At 40.6% G+C, this 13,853-nt stretch overlaps 1 pseudogene; it reads right to left on the bottom strand.

Moving 5' to 3' along the window:
- Nucleotides 1–497: 497 nt before the first annotated feature.
- On the bottom strand, nucleotides 498–13,694 carry LOC143878838 (uncharacterized; annotated as a pseudogene).
- Between the last annotated feature and the right edge of the window lie 159 nt (nucleotides 13,695–13,853).

Raw genomic sequence — 13,853 nt, forward strand, 5'->3', positions numbered from 1 at the left:
ATTGTGTTGAGAACAGAAGAGTTATAGTAGACTGTAGGAATTTTTTAAAATAGAGTATTTTTGAAAAAAAAATTAAACTAAAAAGTCATTTTAAATGGGTGTTTTTAATAGTGTAGAATGGCTTTTCGGAAGAGTAAAAGTTTAGTCTCACATGAAAAAGTAAGAAGAATAGAGAGGGTTTAATAAGTATCCCTCCATACGCACAAGCATGCACACTCACACAAACAAGGGAGGGAAACACAAATATACAGATACACACAAAGCCCATATAGATCATTGGAGTATGAATCAAAAAGCTATATCAGTTATAAATTAATATCTTTAACCCTAAACTGGCTTGTATTACTAAAGCATATTTTGTGATATCCATTTGAATTTCGCTTCTCATTGCAACAAGCACTAAGGACAATAAGCTTATCAGACACTTACAGTGTTTCCTTTACTAGAGAGAAGCAAACGTTCCTTTATTAGACAGAAACAAATGCACTAAGAGGGAATCAACGGCCCCCAAAGAGGATTGAATCTCTAATTGATGACGTGTATCCACCTGACTTGTCCATCGAAGAAGGATATGACATGGCAAAAGCATCAAAATCTTCATTGTGCCACATTTCTAGAAAATTAACATTGAAACTATTTGATGAAAGATCGGGTAGAGGAACATCGCCATCTAGAAACTGAAGGACTTGCCTCATGCTTGGCCTAGTCCCAGATACCAGATGCGAACAGAGCAATCCAAGCTTCAGAACCAACTCAATTTCCTCCACTACGTAACCATTTCCCAAATTCGGATCACATGCCTCTAAAATTATCCCTCTCCTCCAACATTCTGACACCCAATCAACAAGAACTGATTCTTCGGCAGATGCCCGTGGATCTATTGGTCTCCTTCCACAAGCAACCTCGAGTATAAAGGCCCCAAAGGAATACACGTCGGTGCTTGTCGTTGCCTTGCCAGTTCTGCTCAACTCTGGTGCCATATAACCCAGAGTTCCGACGACATGAGTGGTATGAGGATCAGTTCCATGGTCATACAATCTCGACAGACCAAAATCGCCCAATCTTCCATTGAATTCATGATCTAGTAAAACATTGCTTACTTTGATGTCTCTATGGATGACAACCTGCTCCCATTCTTCATGCAAGTAATAGAGCCCGGAAGCTACTCCTTTGATAATTCGAAATCTTTGATCCCATGTTAGAACTGACATGGGTTGATCAAAGAGTAATTTGGCAAGACTTCCATTAGGCATGAAATCATATACCAAGAGGAGCTCTCCTTTACGCCGGCAATAGTCGAGTAGCTGTACTAAGTTCCGGTGCCGGAGCCTTCCAATGCTGATGATCTCTGCAATAGACTCCCTCATCCCTTGCCTTGATTCATGAGAAACTCTCTTCACCGCAACTTCAACTTTAGAGGAAGGTAACACACCTCTGTAAACCCTACCGAAACCTCCGATCCCCAGAAGCTCTGTGTCTCTGAAGCCCTTGGTGGCTATGAATAGATCCTTGTATGAGAACCTTTTGTGGCCCATATTCCAGCTCCCAATCCTCGAGTATCTCAGCGAATTTGATCTTCCTTCTAACAACAAGTAGAACGCTGGTGATGATCACTAACATGAAAACTATAGCAATTGTGGGCAACCCAACTGTCAATACTTTTGATTTCTTTTTGGGACCTCTCCGAGGGAGCTTAGGAAGACATGATAGATCGAGTTCTTGAGCTTTTCCATTCATTTGAAAGCTCCATCCCAGAACATAATGACCAGATAGGACCGTTCCCGTCGCTGAAGAAAAACCCACGTACATATCTTCTAATGCAACCGATGAAAGATTAACCATAGAAGACAAGAGAGGACGATTGGGTTTAGGTGTCCAGACAAGATATATTGTTACATCAAGTTTCATATCAGTACCATTGTACTCTACCCAAACCTGCATGGGTTCTCCGCTTATAAGGCTCAAATTCCTGATCCCACCATTTTCATTTGCATAATAAGCTGCATGAGCGGAGTTATTCGAATTTAAGCTGTTGATATCAATTCCCACATGGTTCTCGTCAATATCCCTAAATTCGGTGTTCTGGATGGTATCAAGCTCAACAGCAAGAACATGATTAGAAGGATTTCCATTGTTGGTATCATTGAAGAGGCCTAGAAATTGGCTAGGTAGAGCTGTGGGGAGCTCTCTTGAGGGAGCAATGACAAAGGTCATTCCCTGGCCCCTAGCATAAGGAGACCGGGAAAAAATTGCAAAGACAAAAGTTGTAGAAAAGGAGTAAACAATACCGTTGGTAGAATTCCTGAATTGGAGGGGAAAGGAATGGAAGGCATGACCCTTTCATTGCTTTGTACTGTTGGTTAGCTGCAAGAGGCCGTTGGGTGTGATTCCGGTGAGGCCGTCTAAGCTCAGATTGGCACTTAGGAATCCATTATAGGTGAAACCATCTTCTTTGGAAGCTGCAAGTTTGATGAGAAGCACTAGTAAGATCTTGGTAAACATGACTGAAATCCAGGTAGAGACTTAAAAGGCCTTTGATACTGGGCAATGACCTATGAGAAGTCTATACAACAGACATTAGGGGGCCGTTTGGATACACGGATTTAAGAATCTTGGATTTCCTCAAAATTGAGATGGGAGACCATCCGTTTTCTGATTTCTTGCCCTTCTTTCTGTCAGCAAGAGAGTAGATCATCTTAGGACGGGAAATCCAAATTCTAAAATCCGTGTATCCAAACGGCCCACCGTTGGATCTAAATCAAATGGGTGCTATGAGTGGGACGTATCCAACCAGCAGCACTCGTGAAGCTATGAACTGCATCATTCAGGAGAAATTATAGGGTGCCGTGAAGTCAAGGGTAGGTCAGACTCTTAGAAAGTACTGGTCTGCTGTTGGATCAAATATCAAGGGGGGTATTGCCCACACTTGACTTCAAGGCCGAGCACCATGTAAAATCTCTTTTAATAGAATCACAGTATCTTCTTACGCACTAGAGGACGGAAATCAGACATAAATCATGTGGGGACAAAGCAATTACTTCTAGAACTAGACTTAGACGTTGGTATCTACAAAGAGCAGACTTTTTCACCCTCTTTGTTAGTCATATGGGAAGAAATTTAATCTCTGGTTGATGTCAACTTAATTTTTGAAATTTAATTCAATGAAGTAGTTTTGATCAAGTTTCTATATTCCAACAATTGAGTTTACATTTGGGGCAAATATTGATAAGGTTAGAAATATCAGCAGATAATCACTATCTCTGTGATTAACAGCAGACGTTTTGTAGATTGAATGTCAAATCAACCAATATAATGTAGATTCGAGATATTACATGAACTGGTCGAAAAATCTACTGTCTGATAAACTAGATTTCTGGTATTGGCCATAGCAATCATCCAATCACATTATTTTCTACTCTAATGAGTGAAGAACTTGTTGGATCTTCACCATTTCCGCAGCAGGCAATGGGACCCAGATCGCATTACTTGAAAGAATCCCACATTGGAAAGGGAGGAAAAGTTAATGGGCTATATATGTGGATTTCTCCTCTCCCTATGTAGACGTGTTTTCAGCATCTCCAAGGAGTGGGCCGCGGAGTGGGTCGGGCATGGTTAGTGTTGCTGGAAAACAAAATCGGGGAGGAGTGGGAAAACCCAGAACCGGACAATATCTACACAGCGGAGTCGGGGCGTGACATTATGGTATCAGAGCGGGACCTCCCACAATACGGTGTGCTAGCGAGAACGCTTACCCTAAGGAGGGTGGATTGAAAGATCCCACATCGAAGAGAGAGGAAAAGTTACTAGGCTATATATGTGGATTTCTCCTCTCCCTGTGTAGACACGTTTTCAGCATCTCCAAGGAGCGGGCCCACAGAGTGGCTCGGGCATGATTAGTGCTGCTGCAAAACAAGACCGGGGAGGGGTGGGAAACCCAGAACCGGACAATATCAACACAGCGGGGTCAGGGCGTGACATTACTGGTTCTATTGTTAATCATGTGAGATCCCACCATGCAAGCGAAATGGTAGTGAAAGTGTGTCGCTCCGGCAGGTGGTTCTAGCATTCTGCCATGAATTAATTGAGCTAGTCCAAATCCAAAAATTATGTTGGGAAATAATCCATGTAGCTACTAACCAATGATCTTAGTTGTCATGTTGAAAATTTCTTGTGGGAGACCAAATTAGATTAGACTGTGTAACGTCCCCAAGCCGCACATACAAGGCCTGGGAACACGACTGCGACGTACAGCTGCAAGAAAACCTTACAAGCATACAAGGCTAACAAAGCGATAACAAAACCAACCATAAAGGTCCACAATTGCATAAATAATCCAAATAGTCAAATATTTAGTATTTCTCACTCTCCCCAATAAACAATAATGAAATAAAATAACAGTCTCAATAATGCCTAACCAATCTCACTGTGAAATTAAAAGAATCTACTAAATTTGAAAATCCAAAAGTCACGCCTCCGCTCCCTCGTCCGCACCACAAGGGTCAAAATCTGAAAATGATAAACCACAGTCAGTTGAAAAGCTCAGTACATAATGACACACCACAAAAGTAGGGTCAAAAGCATGCCCTATAGAAGGGATCAATATGTAAACAAAGATGACAAAAGCTACACATGAGGAGACTGGTACAAACATAATAACTGAGAAACGAAGTCCACAAAGTCATATTTCAAAGTATCACATCAAAGAGGGGTCTCAATAAGAGAAGTCACAAAGTCTTAAGAGATCACTGAAAGCGATCAGAAAGGTACGAAATCACCCAAAGGTCATTGGCTTAGCCCTAAAAGTATGTTATTTCCACGGTTCGAAACTAGTTTCTAAGTTCATATACTTGTCGACAGGGTCAGCGAATAGCACCCACTAAAGCCAACATACAACCCCCATTGGTGCGGGCCCTTGTAGTTCACATATAGCCCAAGCCTCCACAAAAGATGTCCCCATAAATAAAAGATCCAAAGATACGTACAAAGTTCCAAAGATTGTGGTTCATGTTGGTTCTACAAGGTTTTCTAAAATAGTTAGATATACAATGACTAAAAGGTTCTTATATCAGAGAGGGTCACATATTCAATACAAAGTTCATAGGTTGTCAATGAGTATACAATTTTATAGATTGTGATCAATAAAGAATAAGCATGCAAGACCCAAATCAAAAGCTAAGATTATCAAAGATTTCTTATGTTCAAAGAGATTAGAGTGTACCAAATCAATAGGGCATATCATTGGAGAACACATTACATACCTCCAATGACGAACACTTTTTTTTTTTTCAAATTCTCCTCAAGAAACCAATACCTAATTCACGTAGATCATATCCATCAATAAGGGGCCCCAAGAAGTTGCCCAAAACAAAGAATCTAAAATCCGAAGTCCTTTTATAACTCAAGGTAGATGATTAGATGGCCAGATAAATATCAAGGGACGTTTGATTGCACAATTTCTGGGGTTTGCTAGGTGTTTTGACTGGTATTAGATTTAGAGTGCCATGTCATCTAATTGGGGTGTTTGGTTAAGGGCGATGATAATTCGCTCCCCCTCTATGACAGAGATTCGCTTCCTTTAACGTGAATTGACACCAAAAGCGTTAAAGTCTTCTACATACTATAGAGAAAGACGGATTTCACAACACCGGAAAATCCTCTTCTCAAATAGTGAAACCAAAGTTTACACTAGCCCAAGAACAACAACCAAAGTAGAAGAAGAACAATGCCCAAAAGAGATGTGCTTCAATATATGAGAGAACAACAAAACATACAAGATAAAGAACGCAAAAAAGAAGAAAGCTTCAAGAGGAAAGCTTGCACACAAGAGAGCTTCAATGGAGCTTCAATGGAGGTCTAGGTTGTGGAGAATCTCTACCAAAATGAAGTTAATGAGAATAGGCTTAGTCAAGGAAAGTAAAGAGAAAATAGCTTAGGTAAGTGGTAGTGAGTATGGGAAAGTTGTGTCATTAATGTTTAGCGAAGTGGTGGGTTTGGAGTTCCAAGTAAGGGTTTGAATTTGAAATAAGTAGGTAGTGGGAAAAGATGGAGCAAACATGTGTGCCTCACACATATGCAAGCTAGGCAAAAAGACCAATATGCCCATGGACACAAAAGTACATATTTGCCCTCACTACAACACTCAAAATAAAAATAAAATAAAACTACCCAAAAAATACACTTTAAAAATTAACATTCCCCCTTAAAGTGATTTTTTGAAAACTACTCCAAGCTTATCCCGAAGTAGCTCAAATGGTCCTTTGGAAAGTGACTTAGTAAAGATGTCGGCAATGTTCTCTTTGCTCCTCACTTCCGCTACACCAATTGTACCATCTAAACATTTTCACGAATGAAATGATGCTCGATCTCAATATGCTTTGTTCTTGAATGACAAACCGGATTTGTGGCAAGTTTGAGCGCACTTTGGTTGTCACCAAGAATAGTCGTCGCCTTGTGGATAGGTAAATGGACATCTTCAATCAACCGCCGCAACCAAACACATTCTTGAGATGCAAGAGCGGCGGCCTTATATTCTGCTTCCGTTGTTGAAAGAGACACCGAGTCTTATTTCTTACTACACTAAGAAACACCTGCCGATCCACACAAAAACACATAACCGGAAGTAGATCTCCAATCATCCAAGTCCCCTACATAGTCGGCATCGGTAAATCCATTCAACACAAAATCAACCCCTTTCTTGTAAAGCAACCCAAAGTCAAGGTTAGAATTCACATACTTCAAAATTCTCTTTGCCGCCTCCAAGTGTGGTTTCCGTGGCGCTTGCATATAGCGACTAACAAGCCCAACGGAAAATGAAATATCGGGTCTTGTGATAGTCAAGTAGATGAGACTACCCACAAGAGCACGATATGGCCGCGAATCAGGAAGAAGCTTGCCTTCTCCCCGCCTTATCTTTATGTTGGGATCCAGAGGAGTAGACGATTCTTTACTTTGACTCATCCCAAATCTTCCAACTAATATCTCCGCAGAGCCTTTTTGAGAAACTAGCACATCATCATTCAAGGTCTCCACCTCCAATCCAAGAAAGTGACTTAGCTCTCCCAAGTCCTTCATCTCAAAACGAATAGATAGCTCATCCCTTAGCGTTGCAACCTCAACATCATTGTTGCCAGTAACTATCATGTCGTCGACGTAAAGAAGCACAATAACAAGCAAGCATTTGTCTTTCTTCACAAATAAACTAGAATCGGAGTTAGATGCAAAAATAACCGCAAAATTGCAAGTATTCGGCAATCTTACCATACCACGCCCTTGGAGCTTACTTTAACCCATAAAGAGCTTTCTTGAGCTTGCAAACATGAGTTGGATAATCACTTGAATTGCACCCCGGCGGTTGCTCCATGTAGATGTCTTTATCAATCTCACCATACAAAAATGCATTTTTCACATCAAGTTGAAACAATTTCCAACCATGACAAGCGACCAATGAAATTACAACTTGAACGGAAGTCATCTTGGCAACGGGACTAAAGGTCTCCTCATAATCATCTCCATACTTTTGAGAGAACCCTCTAGCTATCAACCTTGCTTTGAATCTATCCACACTCCCATCCGCTTTCTGCTTCAATTTGTACACCCATATACATGTAACCGGATTTACATCTTTAGGCTTATAAACAAGATCCCAAGTCTCATTTTACACAAGTGCCTTCATCTCCTCATTCATAGCATCCTTCCATTCTCTCACCCATTTTGCTTCATCAAAGCAAGAAGGCTCATTATCATCAAATGGACCGGAAAGAAAGCAAGAATAAGTGCTTACCATGTTTTCATCCTGATACCGTGCCGGCTTGACAATCTTTCTTTTTGATCTTCTAAGATGTGATGCACTATACTCCTCTTCATTAGTTTCTTTATTTTGCTCAGCTTCTTGAATGTGACATGCAACATCACTCCTCCTATCACCTTGCTCCCCCATCGGGAAAGAAGAGGAAGACCCAAATTCCATTGGAACATTTGGTGTCACCGGCAAGTTCATTGTTGCTTGAGGCTCAACCTCAACAAGGATGTGCTCACCTACACCCACACCATTAGTGGAGCCACCATCCAAAGCATAATTAGAAGAGACTTCATCAAACACAACATCTCTTGAAACAACGGACTTGTGAGTTGTAGGATCCATGCACTTCCAACCTTTCTTCCTTTCATCATACCCAATGAAAATACACTTCTTCGCCTTAGCATCCAACTTTGTTCTCCTTTCATCCAGCATATGCACATAGCAAATTGAACCAAAAATCTTGAAATGCTTGACACTAGGCTTCACTCCAAACATCAACTCATAAGGAGACTTCATATTAATCGGACTAAGAGGCACCCGATTAATCACATAAGTTGCACATGCCATACCTTCCGCCCATAAGGCCTTCTGTAAGTTCTTTGCATGCAACCAACTTTTACAAGTTTCCACAAGATGCCTAATCTTCCTCTCCGCGACTCCATTTTGTTGAGGCGTATAGGCACAAATGTGATCCCTTTGTATACCAAGATCACGACAAAATATAGAAAAGTCATCGGAAGTAAACTCCCCACCATTATCGGTTTTCAATCGCTGGATTTTCTTGTGAATTATACCTTCAACGGTCTTCTTGAACTCAACAAACTTAGACAATGCATCGGATTTCTCCCTTATAAAATACACCCATGTGAATCTAGTAAAATCATCAACAAATAACAACATATAGCGGAAGCCGGAAAGTGAAGGTGTCCTACAAGGTCCCATTACATCACTATGGATAAGCTCCAATGGGGCCTTGCACCTTGAAAGAGACTTATCAAATGGAAGACGATGTGCCTTACCATATTGACAACCCTCAGACACCTTTCTACTACCAAAGGAATTTAAATTTGGTAGCCCATTCACTAGATTCTTAATCACCATGACCTTCAATTTATCCATACTAATATGACCCAATCTAGCATGCCAAATTGAAGCGCCATCATTTGTACTCATTTATCAACATATAAGGTTGAAGCCGATAAAATAAATAAATTTTTAACTCTCTTACCGGTGTAGACAACATCCGCCTTCAAGCTTGAAATATTCCGAAGAAATTTCACCTCCTTAGGCCCGAACAAAACATAATTTCCCACATCAACCGCATTTGCGACCGAGAAAAGATTCTTCTTCATACCGGGAACATGAAACACACTCTTAAGTGTAATAGGATCCTCATTTGCACCACCAATGGTAATGACCCCTTCTTTCTCTACCGGATGTATGGTGTTGTCCGCCGTGATGATAGCGTCATTGCCTTCATATTTTTCGGCCACGAAACATCTACCCCAATCTTCTTCATTTTTTCGGTCATCAACATTTTCGGCTACATTACCATCCTTCAATTTCACACGGCAATTCTTTTGTATATGTCCAAGTTTACCACATCGGTAACACTTGATACCCTTTCGATTTTCATTACTCATAACGGATGATTCACCTTCCTCTCCACCTTTACTTGGAATATTTTTCTTCTCTTTATATTTGTTGGAAGGCTTCTTCTTGCTTGAAAATAATGCTTCTCCTTCACTCCCGGATATTGAACAACTCGCCATTTGTCTAACTAAAGACTCTTGTGAAGCAAGAAGATTCTCAAACTCCACCAAAGAAGGTTGCCGATCCCACCCTTGAATCGACGTAACATATGGAATGTACTCTCTTTTCAACCCACGAATAATATGCCGCTTCATTCGTGCCTCCGAAATAGACTCTTCCGGATCCAATAGAGTAATCTCCGAAAAGAGATTCTTAATCTTCGAAAAGAATTGAGAAATAGAGAGACTAGCTTGTGTAGTATTTGCCAACTCATTCTCCAACATTTGTAGACTAACCATATCTTTCTTGTTTAGCAATCCATCAAGGGTAATCCATATCTCACTCGCCGATTTACACCCAATGATGTGCTCAAACAAGTCATGCGAAATAAACCGCTTCAAAAGAAATTCGGCCTTAGCATTCTTCATCCTCCATGCCTTCATCACATCACTATTTTCTTGTGTATCTTCCGGAGCCACATTTGCATCTCCACAAACAACATCCCATAAATCTTCTCCCACAAAATAAGACTCCATACATGTTCTCCATATCTTGTAATTTGATTGATTTAGCAACTCAATGCCGAGTCCACTAACCCTTCCACTCATATCCATATTCAAAGCACCAATTGAACTTCTTCACCAAGGAAATCTAGACAAGCACCTACTACCATCCTTGTGGCTCTGATACCATATAGAGAAAGACGGATTTCACAACACCGGAAAATCCTCTTCTCAAATAGTGAAACCAAAGTTTACACTAGCCCAAGAACAACAACTAAAGTAGAAGAAGAACAATGCCCAAAAAAGATGTGCTTCAATATATGAGAGAACAACAAAACACACAAGATAAAGAACACAAAAAAGAAGAAAGCTTCAAGAGGAAAACTTGCACACAAGAGAGCTTCAATGGAGCTTCAATGGAGGTCTAGGTTGTGGAGAATCTCTACCAAAATGAAGTTAATGAGAATAGGCTTAGTCAAGGAAAGTAAAGAGAAAATAAGTTACGTAAGTAGTAGTGGGTATGGGAAAGTGGTGTCATTAATGCTTAGAGAAGTGGTGGGTTTGGAGTTCCAAGTAAGGGTTTGAATTTGAAATAAGTAGGTAGTGGGAAACGATGGAGCAAACATGTGTGGCTCACACATATGCAAGCTAGGCAAAACGACCAACATGCCCATGGACACAAAAGTACATATTTGCCATCACTACAACACTCAAAATAAAAATAAAATAAAACTACCCAAAAAATACACTTTAAAAATTAACACCTTTAACTGGTTAGTAATTAAAGTACGCTAGATAACTCTCTCTCTCTCTCTCTCTCTCTCTCTCTCTCTCTCTGAACACAACTCCCAACAGCTAAACGCTTTAGGAGGGATTCTAAAGTAATAGGAACCCTTGTAGAAAAGGGCTACAAGGGTGGCACCATTGGATTATTTACGCTGATACATTTAGTCCATCGACAAAGCCTATATTTCTTATAGTGTAGATTGCTAATTGTGTTAAGAACAGAAGAGTTATAGTAGACTGTTGGAATTTTTTAAAATAGAGTATTTTTGAAAAAAAAATTAAACTGAAAAGTCATTTTAAAATGGGTGTTTTTCAAAGTAGTGTAGAATGGCTTTTGGGAAGAGTAAAAGTTTAGTCTCACATGAAAAAGTAAGAAGAATAGAGAAGGTCTAATAAGTATCCCTCCATACACACAAGCATGCACACTCACACAAACAATGGAGAGAAACACAAATGCACAGATACACACAAAGCCCATATAGATCATTGGAGTATGAATCAAATAGCTATATCAGTTATAAATTAATATCTTCAACCCTAAACTGGCTTGTATTACTAAAAGATATATTGTGATATCCATTTGAATTTCGCTTCTCATTGCAACAAGCACTAAGGACAATAAGCTTATCAGACAGTAACTACGTTGTGCACTAAGGACGTAACTACGTTGTTTCCTTTACTAGAGAGAAGCAAACGTTCCTTTATTAGACAGAAACAAATACACTAAGAGGGAATCAACGGCTCCCAGAGAGAGGATTGAATCTCCAATTGATGACGAGTATCCATGCGACTTGCCCATCGAAGAAGGATATGACATGGCAAAAGCATCAAAACCTTCATTGTGCCCCATTACTAGAAAATTAACTGTGAAACTATTTGATGAAAGATCGGGTAGAGGAATATCGCCATCTAGAAACTGCATGACTTGCCTCATGCTTGGCCTAGTGCCAGATACCGGATGCGAACAGAGCAATCCAAGCTTCAGCACCAACTCAAGTTCCTCCACTACGTAACCATTTCCCAAAGTCGGATCACATGCCTCTAAAATTATCCCTCGTCTCCAACATTCTGACACCCAATCAACAAGAACCAGTTCTTCGGCAGAAGCCCGTGGATTTATGGGTCTCCTTCCACAAGCAACCTCGAGCATAAAGGCCCCAAAGGAACACACGCCGGTGCTTGTCGTTGCCTTGCCAGTTCTGCTCAACTCTGGTGCCATATAACCCAGAGTTCCGACAACATGAGTAGTATGAGAATCAGTTCCATGGTCATACAATCTCGACAGACCAAAATCGCCCAACCTTCCGTTGAACTCATGATCTAGTAAAACATTGCTCGCTTTGATGTCTCTATGGATGACAACCTGCTCCCATTCTTCATGCAAGTAATAGAGCCTGGAAGCTACTCCTTTGATAATTCGAAATCTTTGATCCCATGTTAGAACTGACATGGGTTGATCAAAGAGTAAGTTGTCAAGACTTCCATTAGGCATGCAATCATATACCAACAGGAGCTCTCCTTTACGCCGGCAATAGCCGAGTAGCTGTACTAAGTTCCGGTGCCGGAGCCTTCCATTGCTGATGATCTCTGCAACAAACTCCCTCATCCCTTGCCTTGATTCATGAGAAACTCTCTTCACAGCAACTTCAACTTTAGAGGCAAGTAACACACCTCTGTAAACCCTACCGAAACCTCCAATCCCCAGAAGCTCTGTGTCTCTGAAGCCCTTGGTGGCTATGAATAGATCCTTGTATGAGAACCTTTGTGGCCCATATTCCCGCTCCCAATCCTCGAGTATCTCTGCGAACTTGATCTTCCTTCTGACAACAAGTAGAACACTGGTGACGATCACTAACATGGAAACTGTAGTAATTGTGGGCAACCCAACTGTCAATACTTCTGATTTCTTTTTGGGACCTCTCCGAGGAAGTTTAGGAAGGCCTGAAAGATCAAGGTCTTTAGCTTTCCCCTTCATCCGAAAGCTCCATCCCAGAACATAATGTTGAGATAGAACTGTTCCCGTCGCTGAAGAAAAACCCGCATACATATCTTCTAACACAACCGATGAAAGCTTAACCATAGAAGACAAGAGAGGGCGATTGGGTTTAGGTGTCCCGACAGGATATATTGTTACATCAAGTTTCATATCAATACCACTGTACTCTACCCAAACATGCATGAGTTCTCTGCTTATAAGGCTCAAATTTTTTATCCCACCATTTTCATTTGCATAATAAGCTGCATGAGTGGAGTTATTCGAATTTAAGCTGTTGATATCAATTCCCACATGGTTCTCGTCAATATCCCTAAATTCGATGTTCTGGGTAGTATCAAGCTCAACAGCAAGAACATGATTAGACCCTTGTTTGTATCATTGAAGAGGCCTAGAAATTGGCTAGGTAGAGCTGTGGAGAGCTCTCTTGAGGGGGCAATGACAAAGGACATTCCCTGGCCCCTTGAATAAGGATACGGGGAGAAAATTGCAAAGACAAAAGTAGTAGAAAAGGAGTAAACAATACCGTTGGTAGAATTCCTGAATTGAAGGGGAATGGAGTGGAAGGCATGACCCTTGTGTTGCTGTGTACTGTGGGTTAGCTGCAAGAAGCCGTTGGGTGTGATTCTGGCCATGCCGTCTAAGCTCAGGTTGGCATTGTGGAATCCATTGTAGGTGAAACCATCATCTTTGGAAGCTGCAAGTTTGATTAGAAGCAGAAGTAAAATCTTGGTAAACATGGCTCAGATCGAGGTAGAGAATTAAAAGGCCTTTGATCATAATATAGGGGAATGACCTACGAAAAGTTTATACTGTATTCTTTTTTAATAGAATCAAAGTATCTTCTTAGGCACAACAGAACGGAAATCATGTGGAGACAACCTACCAAGAGCAGACTTTTCCACACCTTGGAAAGAAACTTAATCTCTGGTTGATGTTGACTTAATTTCTGAAATTTAATTCATTGAACTAGTTTTGATCAAATTTCTATATTCCGACAAATTAATTCAAAGATAGCATT

This window comes from Tasmannia lanceolata, unplaced genomic scaffold, assembly GCF_043159265.1.
Source record: "Tasmannia lanceolata isolate RefF3 unplaced genomic scaffold, GAP_Taslan_0.1 ptg000006l, whole genome shotgun sequence".
Lineage (NCBI taxonomy): Eukaryota > Viridiplantae > Streptophyta > Magnoliopsida > Canellales > Winteraceae > Tasmannia > Tasmannia lanceolata.